The sequence below is a fragment of the Pseudorca crassidens genome, chromosome 8, assembly GCF_039906515.1.
Source record: "Pseudorca crassidens isolate mPseCra1 chromosome 8, mPseCra1.hap1, whole genome shotgun sequence".
In the NCBI taxonomy this organism is placed as follows: Eukaryota; Metazoa; Chordata; class Mammalia; order Artiodactyla; family Delphinidae; genus Pseudorca; species Pseudorca crassidens.
In genome coordinates this window covers 12,534,618-12,545,589 of record NC_090303.1, presented here as the reverse complement: position 1 = coordinate 12,545,589, position 10,972 = coordinate 12,534,618, and positions in this window count along the sequence as shown.

The following is a 10,972-nucleotide window of genomic DNA, read 5'->3' as shown; positions in this document are numbered from 1 at the left end:
AAAGAGATTTATTCTACCACATATACAGTATTATCAAGTTTCAGTACCTGTATAAGTATGAAGAAGCAGATATTTTGATTAAACAGAATAGCTCAGGAACATAATTCAATGGTATGTGATTAAATTTGTATACAAAATAATTGGAGAGAGAAACAATTGTTGAATAAATTATGACAACTATTAAAAGGTAATATTCAATTATTGTCTCACACTGTACTTTAAAGTAATTATGTTACAGATAGGTTAAAAAATTTAACTTTTCTAAGATATAAAGCCATAAAAGAACTAAAATGAAGTAAATATAGGTGATGTTAGTTGAGTAAGAGCCACATAGAAATAAAAGCTATAAAAGAAAACAAATTAATGTGTTTATATATATAAAAAAGTAAATCTTCTGTACATAAAAAAGCATTATAAAATTTTAAGGTGAAATTGCAAAGAGGGAAAAATTTGTGCAACAGATAAATGCTTCCTATCTGTAATATATAAAGTGCTCTTACACATCACTTAGAAAAGGACAACTAAAAATATTAATAACATATAAAATTAAGTTATTCAATTAAAAAGTCCACTTATGAAAGCATGTCATAAACAAGTAATAAATGAAGTTTTTTTCCATAGGTTGAAAAATTTTAAAGGAATGATAATCACTGTTATCATGTTCAAAGTAAAAGGGCATTCTTAAAAATTTTTAGTTTGACTATCAATTTCTATAACCACTTCAGAGAGAAATTATCCTAAGGGAATAAATAATGATGTTATAAAACCAACATAAAGATATACATGATTGTATTATTCATTTTTACCAACAATAACTAAATAATGCAAACTTAATGATCCCCAATAAGGTACACGCCCAAAAAATTATGGTAAAACCACATGGTTGAAAGTTACTAACAATCATGGTTTCAAAAAATTTAATCATACGAGAAAAAGCTCATGATATGTCAAGTCAAAAACTTTACCCACATGATTCCAGTTATTTTCTATGTGTACATACCCACACACACATGTGTGCACACACAAAAGTACCAAACCATGTGTATAAAAACACTCACACATAAACTGGAAAAAATATATCAAAAAGTATATGATGATTAGCTCTAGTCAATGGTATCATCGATAATTTTTATTTTCTCCTTTGTGTTTAAAATTTTTTCCAAATTTTTATAGTAAACCTATTTATTTTATAAGTGGGAATTAAGTTATTAAGATTAAAACATAGTTTTAAATTGAAGGCATCGCATAGAATTGTATAATTGAGTCATAAATATTCAATCAGCAAACATTTATTATTTACTATGTGCCCTGCCCTGTTCTTGGTGCTGGGGATACAATAGGGATAAAACAGACAAATTTCCTCCCCTGTAGAACCTTACATCCTCAGAACAGATCACACAAAAACATCTCCCTGAGACTCTACTGCCAATGCAAGTACGTTTCAGGGGCTAAAGCAGCTAGCACTGAGTGGGAAATCTTATCCTAACTCAACTAACTCAGCAGGCGTTCTCTATCTGTGTGAACATCGGTTAACTGTGGACCACTCATAGATGAGCCATACATTTCTGTCCAGGTGATCTGGTACCTGACGCCATAACGGAAGTTATGGGTGATTTAAGTCCAGACTCATCCTCTTTCTAAAATTCAGAGGTGGTAATCCTGATTTTCCAAAGCTTGGCATTTCAAGTGTCTGTAGCTTTATAGACGATTTATAGCATTTCTCCTACGTGGTTTGTGCAAGTTCATTAGTAGTCTCAGATCTGCAAAGACATGCTTATTTACAGCCAATGGGGGCAAAAAGTACTTATTCTATCAACTCTGTGTCTTTTAAATAAATTCAGTAATATCCACATTCGTTCATCCACATTAGATTCTGAATTCTGGAGGAAAGGGACCCCGGAGGCTACTCTGAAGTTTGAACAGACACTAACTTAAACACATTAATTCTTAATAAAGACTCTAATGCTTCAGGATGATTAACGCCGGGTTACTCAGTACATAGTAGAGAACTGTGCACGTTATCTGATTAACGACGTACCTGGGGTGGTATATAAATACTCTTTTACAAATGTGTCCATACACGCTTCGCTAGTCGTGCCGAGAATCGCGTTTCCAGACTATTTACACAAAATAAAGATGAAGCTGCCAAAAGAAGTGTTTTACTCTTGGTTGAAAGGATGTATGTATATTATCGATTTGTATATTTTTGTATAGCAGTCTATGTTACTGGAAGGGCACAACATAATTATAATATGCATTTCTCTCTGTTGTGAGGATATAGTCATGGAAAGAGAATATTGTCAGGGCTAGATCATTTCTACATCAACACATATATTGAATTTGTGAAGGAATGGCTTATAGTAACACATTTTATTTGTTCTCTTTCCCTTTCTCAGAAAAATAGATTTTCACTATTCTAGTTCAGTCACCATTTTGTTTAATTAGGACACGTGCCCAATCATTAGGAGATCCAAGAAAGGTCCCAAAGTCTACACAGAGCTCAGAAGACAATCATCATCTGAGTTCCTAAAACCAGTATTTTCACCTTTTTTGAGCATCAAAATCTTCTGTAGAGCTTTTCAAAACAATTTCCTGGGGCTCATTCTCAATGATTACCGTTTTAATAGATTTGACTGGAACCAAGGATTGCTATTTAAAACAAACAAATGAAACTCACATGGGTGATTCTGATATGTCCTGAAGGTAGAGAGCCATGATCTTGAGACATAATAATAACTTCTCAATGATCTTAAAGATCATTTCAGAAAATTCATTGTTCCTATAACAGAGTTTTCCCATATAACTTAAATATATCAATTTGGTTCAACTCAACCAATATTTATCGAGAATCTATTATGCACAGGTCACCTTCCTCTGATTGGGGAATACAAGGATATCTACAAATAAACAGACAAACAAAAAACCAAAAAGCTATTGCACAATTACCTTAATAATTAAACTTCAAGGGAGAAGCTGGTAGGATCTGTAAGAGAGAGAAAAGGTGCTATGAGGGTTTGAAGGAGGGAAAGGTCTCATCAACTCCCATAACATCTTTATTAAAGATGTATTTGAGATAGACATTGAAAGGTTGATGGGAATTTTGACAAGCAGAAGTTGCAGGGCAGGCCAGGGCAGAACACTGCAGGAGGGAGGAATGGATAAATATGGAACAAACTGACCAGAGCTTCAGTAGAAAAAATAAAGTGGGAAAGTTCTTTTGGGAAATTGATTCCATAGGCAAGAACTCAGTCCAAGGAAATGAAATAAATTCCCTTCCCACTATAGGACTTAATGACAACTGATTTTCAAAGAAAGAGCTCAAAATAAAGGAATAGTAAACACAATAGAATTAATTGGGGAAAAAAGGAGATTGCAGTTAAAGAAATAAAACAAGGAATAAAACAACAATATTAGAAGCTATAATAAACAGAACACCATGCCTGAAATTTAATTATTATAATAAAGGCTTGAGATACAAGAGTTAGTGCAGAGGGCAAATATAAAAAAATAAAACATTAAGATAGATGATACCATGTTTTGTTAAATCAAAGGTACCATCAACTGTAAGACACACCATTATTTTATGTACCACTCAAAATGCAAAAATGCACTGCAAATCACATTATGATGCAAGGCTGTCTTATTTCTTAGAATTTTTGTATTTACTGAAGGAGCTCATTTAATCTTAGACATTGATTGTTTTACATCACATATCCTTCTGGTGCATACAAAAAGGATACATTATCAAGATATATAACCAGATAAATTAGTTAAGACATTCCTAGTTCTTCTCATGGTGTCGAATTGCTCCGAGTCCCTTTTCAACTCAGAGTTGTTGATGTCTGTGTTTTTTCTGTTTAATACTCAGTAACACAATGTAACACAGCATTACCTAATTGTGAGTGCTACCGCTTAGTAAGAAAATACGCCATTGAGTCATTCCGCCATTGATGAATATTTGTTTCAAAGATAATCTAACATATACATGGCAGATGTACCTGAATTAACAATTCAAATAATAGATTTTTGAAGATGCATTCAAATTGTAAGGAAAAACTGTCCATGAAATAAGATATACTCTGACTGAGAAAAAAATATAGAGAGAATTTGGATATGAGAGAGATGCTGATTAAGGTATCACAATTCAGAAAAAGGCTGTATGGTATATCACTGAAGTGTGTGGGGCTGGGAGTCAGACCCCCAGAGTTCAAACCACAGTTCTTTCAGTTACCATGTGTCTTCCCAGGCAATCTGTGCTACCTCTCTGGGGGCTCAGAGTGTACTCATCTCTCAGGGGTGTCGTGAGGATTAACCAACTGTCAGTAAGTGTGTCTCTAGCTGTTAGGTACCACTGCCATAAAAAACAATCAGAGTTCCACTCTGGGAAACGTGGAGTAACAGGGACTGGATTGACTCTCCCTCCTGACACTGAAAAAATGGACCAACCATATGAAGCAAAGGTTTTCAAGACATTAGACCCCCGGGCAACAAACCACAGTGATCCCCGGGAGACTGGTAACAAGATGAGCCCTATCACTGCCCCACTTTTCTTCCTGGGGAGAGTTTCTAGGCTGCAGTGTAGAAGAGGGGACCCCAGGCCAAGCAGAGGGGTTTCCCTGAGCTGAGAAGATTGAGCTGGACATCCGGGAGGCCACGTGCCCAGAGGACACAGGGCGGAGTGCTGGAGAGGAGAGCGCTGCCTCATGGTGGCTCTGGAGATCTGCAGGGCGCCCCCTCCTGCCTGCAGCTGAGTAGGGCAACACACGCACTACAGGAAGGGACCCGAGAACCACTGAAAGGATTAGAGGAAATCATTTCTGAGGATCACAGAAGGCCAGAAATTGTCCCTGTTCCCAACAGCCAGATGGGAAACCTCAGAAACCATGGGCCATCGGGTAGAGTGCTCTGCTGTCTCAGTCGTAGGAAAAAATTCCCTCTAGACTAAATGCTGCTCTGGGCCAGCCTAACAAATCTTACAAGCAAGACCCCAAATGTTTCCAATTTGTTCAATGTTTCCAAATAACTCCTTTGGTTACATGTCTGACCAAATCTGCTGCCTATTTTTTTCAGTTGAATTTTTTGTTTTCTATTACTGTTTTAAAAGTTCTTCATATATTCTTTTTATCCAGTTTTATTGAGACATCATTGACATATGACGTTGTATTAGTTTAAGGTGTACAGCATAAAGATTTAATATCCGTATATAACGCAAAGTTTACCACTGAATGTTTACTCAATACCCGTCACTTCACATAGTTACAAACTATTTTGCTTGTGATGAGAAATGTTAAGATCTACCCTCTTAGAAACTTTCAGATATACAATATATGTATTTTTGATACAAGACCTTTCCAGATACATGGTCTGCAAATACTTTCTCCCAGTACGTGGTTTGTATTTTTATTCTCTAAAGAATGTCTTTCAAAGAGGGCAGAAGTTCTTGTTTTCATAAATTCCAATGTACACATACACACACAGTCACACACACACAAACGTTCATAGCAGCTTTATTTGCGATAGCAAAACTCTGGAAATGCCATCAACAGGTGAATGGAAAAATAAATGTTGGTATACGCCTACAATGGAATACTAATCAGCAACGATTCATATATGCGACAACATGGATGAATCGCAAAATAATTATGCTCAGTGAAAGAAGCCAGACCAAAAAACAGAGGGTACACTGTATGATTCCACTTATATACAACACTAGGAATACAGGAAAACACGCAGAACAGTGGTTGCCAGGGAGGGGGAGGTGGGGACATGATGGAGCAGTTACAAAGGGGACAAGCACACATTTGGGGGTGATGGACATGTGTATTACCTGGGTTATGGGTTATGGTGATTATTTCATAGGAATAGAAATATTTTCAAACAACAAATTGTACGCTATAAAGACGTACAGTTTATTGCATGTAAATTATACTTCCCCCAAAGCCCTAAAAATTAGTTCTTCAGTCATCTAAGCACAGAAACCGAGTACTAAAAATGGTGAAAAAGATCAAGCTATCCCAGAGGACATAACATCTGTGATAATTTCTTTAAAAGAAAAAGTAAAGAATTGCACATCGTTACAGATGTGATCACTGCTATAGGCTAGTTTTGGGTGCCATTGGAACGTGACCTGGATCCAGCCTGAGCATCTGAGAACGGTGTCCCTGGAGAAAGCACATCTGGCTAAGATCAAGAAAAGTTTACTTTGTGAAGAGGAGTCAGAAGAGTGTTTTGGAAAGAAAGAGCATGTGCAAATGAGGTTTTCCTTTACAGTGAGCTCAAATTTGCTTTAGAGGAATGGTACCAGACCTACGAAACTCAATTCAGATGTTTAAGGGCTTGGCCAAAGGCACACGCAGAAGTGACAAGGACTAGACAAAACCTAAACAGCTTTATTTGACCGATTTGATCAAAAAAAAAATCTGTATAATTTAACCATCTGAGCTGAAAAAAAGAAGAGTCATACTACCGCTGGGAAAATACAGGAGACACAGGCAGAAGTCCCCAAACATCTTTCTTTAAAAAACAAAAAAAACTTCCAACGGTTTAGCAAGTTCTTTTTTTTTTAACATCTTGATTGGGGTATAATTGCTTTACAATGGTGTGTTAGTTTCTGCTGTATAACAAAGTGAATCAGCTATACACATACATATATCCCCATATCTCCTCCCGTCTTCCTCCCACCCCCCTAGGTGGTCACGAAGCACTGAGGGCTTAGCAAGTTCTTACTGGATAAAATCCAAACACATTTTCATGACATACAGAGCCTGCATCGTTTGCTCATGACCTACTTTTCTACGGTATCATACAGAACAACTTCCGGTCACACCTTGGACTTTCAAATGCCTTTTGCTGTCTTCTGCCTCCACCAGTACTGCTCCCTCTGTGACAAAGCTTGCCCTCACCTTGCCCGGGAGCCACACCAACCACTGGATAAAGACTCCTCCACGGAGGGTTCATTGGATGGGGCCACCTGGGCCCAGGTTCCCTGCTATCTCTTGGCCAGCACAGAGGATGTGTTTCACCAAACCTGCCCACATCCCTGTCATTTTTCAAACCTCAAAAGAAATTATAAAAGAGAGATCTGGAAGTTAAGCACCTTAAAACTGCAGCATTTCATGGGTTGATGGGCAACAGTGAATTCCCTGGGAGAGAAAGAACGTTTTGGAAGAGCTGGAATTCACGCTGTGAAGCAGTGATTTTTAAACATTTTTAAAGATGGAGGCCTGTTTTTCCCATGAAAAATTACTTGAGATTCCAACATATAATATAGATTAAAGTAGAACTTTATGAGTCAAAGTTTAATTTATAATTTCACATTTGTAAGGGCAATCAATAAGAAAAACGGGGCAGTTTAGGGAAAAGCACATTTTGGTACCTAACACATTCGAGTATGTGTGCTTTTTTAAAGCACAACTTTATTAAAAGCCTTTAATGTGTTCTTTAAAAAGCCATTCAAACATTTGCAGACCCTGAAGCAGTCCTGAACCTGGCTTGAAAATGACTGCCTTAAATTGGGAGGAGTAGGGCTTAGACTGGAATCAACGGGCATTCAGGGAATTCAATGGTGTTGCTTGATTTAAGCCTGGGTCTTTCCAATTTTGAAACCCTGTACTCTTTCCATTGCATCACTGCTCCCCAGGCTTTGTGAATTCGCCCTGAGGAGTTTCAGACAAGCATTTGCCGTTCCGAGTCTCTAATTAACAGACCAGAAAATGCACTGGCAGAGGCAGGGGAGTGGAGGACCCCGACAACTCTGCACTCTGCAGACTGCTTTGCTCTCCTGTGAGGCATGCCAAGCCCCAGTCCTGCAACCCTCCAGGAAAATGCATTTGATGAGGCCACAATGAGCTGGGCTTGGGCAGCTGAACAATGATAAAAAACGGAAGGTATTTGACTGCATCCAAATACTTTTAGGAACAGCCAGTCTCGAGCGCATTTGTGAGGTTCCTTCACTCAAAGAGAAGCAGAAGGTTCTAAATGGAGCGATTGTGCACAAGCTTAGGGGCGATGTGAGCCACAGCCAAACCACATGAGGATAATAGCCATCTCAGCATTGCGACCGGAGCTATGTAAAGCTAATACACACAGACGCTGTGGGCTTCAGCCTGTCTAAAAAGGCAGGGAGATTGCATGGTATATTAAATTCACTGAATTTTACAGCTAACATCTGGCCTCAAGGACAGCTGTGGTCAGGTTTAGTGAAAGACTTTAGTGAAAAATGGTAAAGTCAAAATATTTGAGCCTCTCCATTTGCACTAAAGCAATTCGTTAATCGGTCGGTCTGCATTCAGGTTTAATATTTAGTAGTTTTATTTCACTTGAGGCAAGAGTAAACTTCTCAGAGTTGAACATCACCCCCTGGACTCGAGGGAATCTTATTCATGTAACGCTGTCTTTTCTGTTTGGGAAACATGTACTTTTATTGTTAAGAAATTATGAATGTTTCTCCTCACATCCCTTGAGTTTTACTTACTTTGATATCGCTAGGCACTTGATGATGAATAAACAGTGAATAAAGAGCGTGTAGAATAATCAGCAACTAAGCCATCCTCCTTGCACATCAGAGTTTTGCATAAAAGACTCTTTAGCATAAATAAGAACTCTTACTCATAAGCATGAAAACGAAACTGTGGGATTTTCTATTCAGTCCAGAAAAGTTGCATCTTAGAGCTGTTGAGTTCATTTAGCAGTCTGTTTCTAATCTTTCAGAAAACACAACATGGATTTAATGTGACCCTGAAGGGTCTAAGCAAAACAGGGCTTGCCCTCTGATCTCCATTTGAAGCCTGTTGAATTAGTCCAAGCACATTTGAAATGAATCAAGATGGTTAACATCTGCCTCTCTTTATTAGAAAAATTCTCTTTTTATTATAAATAAACACTTTGTCCGGGTAAGATTGTAAATTCCATTAGGCCAAGGACTGGCGTTTCCTGAGCAACATGATCACTGGGGCAGAAACACGAGGTATGAATCTCGCCAAATCTCGCCAGAATCCACCAGTGGACACAGAGTAGACAAACAATTAGCTAGTCCATGGCAGGCTTTTGCTCTGTTCCCTGTAGCAGCTGATTCAGCTACACGGAAGAGTCCTGGAACATGGTCTTGATTTTCCTGATTTACATCACAACCAAATTGTGCAGGGGTGCTTGGGGCTCCTGCGAGAGACACACACCTCAGCCAGCACTTCACTAATTATCAGAACACGGAAGAGGACCATCAATAGTTGCTTTGCCCTTCAACCTCCTCACTGATATCAGGGGATAAAGCAGATCCAGATGAGATCGTTTTTTAAAGGGCTGTGGGTATCAGAAAGTAGGACCTTGAAGAAGGGTTGGCCTCCTACCACCCGCCCCTGCCCCTCCACACACACACTCCATCTTCCGTCTCCTTCTCCAGCTCTCATGAACGCACAGAACGTGGCTTTAGTGTAGCTCTTCAGAGCGACCGCACTGATGTCACTTACACCTCATTTAGTGGGTAAGGCATGATGGGTCCTGGGAATTCAAGAGAATGATTTCCCACTAAAAGCTGGAAAAACTAAAAGCCTCTATTAGAAGTGAAGGTTTTTTTTTTTTCTTTCACACTTACTCTCTTACTCAAAGAAAACTGACTTGATTTGAACACTAAATTATTACTATGTGACTTCGGATATGATACTTCAATCCTTTAAAACTAATTCTCTAGTTCGAAAGTAATAGAACACTGACCTTTGAAGAATAATCTACACAAAATGTCTTCCTTTACATTGTATAATTAGTGCCCCCAGGTAACCCTGTGTTGGAGACATGATCAGCCCATTAAACCCAGGAGGAAAAAAATGAAGGTCTGATATTTGCACTTGTGAGATACAGAATGGGACTAATGTCTAGGTCTCCCGCTTCTCAGTCCTGTGCTCATTTCAAAACACTAAATCCAAGACACCTAAAAACAAAACAAAAAAGACCCTGAAAACTGTCACTATTCTGTTTTACAAGGCCTGATGGAAAGAAAGATATTTTGGTTTTGGTATATGTCAGGCTAGGTACCTACATCAACCCACTGAAAACAAACAAAAATGCTGGAGGAAAAATTTTTTTTTTTAATCTTGTTAAAATAACCACTCAATTGTTGTGATATAAATTCCCTGAGGGAAGGGACTATTGCCTGTTTCTTACCCTGCTATATCCCCAGAACATAAATAGTAGCTGCTGTATTGCAGGAAGTCCCCAAATATTTGTTGAATAATTAATTTGGTGAGCTAGCAAAAAAAAAAAAAATGAATCCTTAGGCCAAAATCTAAGTGAAGGTGGAAACCTGGAGAAGCAAGCATTTCATCCAGTATTTGTACCTTAAGAAGATTTGCAAAGCTTGACCATTTAAGCTTTTATGATCCTGTGGGGTGTGGAGGCCAAAAAATAAAGCACAGGTATAAGACAATAAATAAAAATCCCAATATAGCACATCAGACATTATGGTAAATATAAATAGACCAAATAGTCCAATTAAAATGCTAGAGTTGTTGGGCTGGATATTTTAAAATCTGACTCTATAAGATATGTGTTTATAAAAGGCAGATTCCCAACAATAAGGACACAAAAGGCTAAAAGTAAAAGGATGGAAAATATGAATCATGAAATATTAATGATAAAAACAAAAGCCACTGTATGTTAATAATATACAAGAGAGATCTTAAGGAAAAAAGTTTTCCTAGATATAGGTTAATTTTAAATTATAAATGATTTAATTTACCGGTAAGATATACAGTAACAATTCTAAATGTATACGCACCAAATGACATAGCTTCAGAAGCCATGGACATGCAGTAATGTTGCCAAGAAGAACAGTGATGGCAGACCTTAGACCTCTCAGCAAAATTCACTCCTAGACAAAAAAGACCCAGCCTCTTACCCTGAATGCTATATATATATATATATATATATATATATATATGTATGTATTTAATTTTATAGCGTAAATGAAAAGCAACCCATC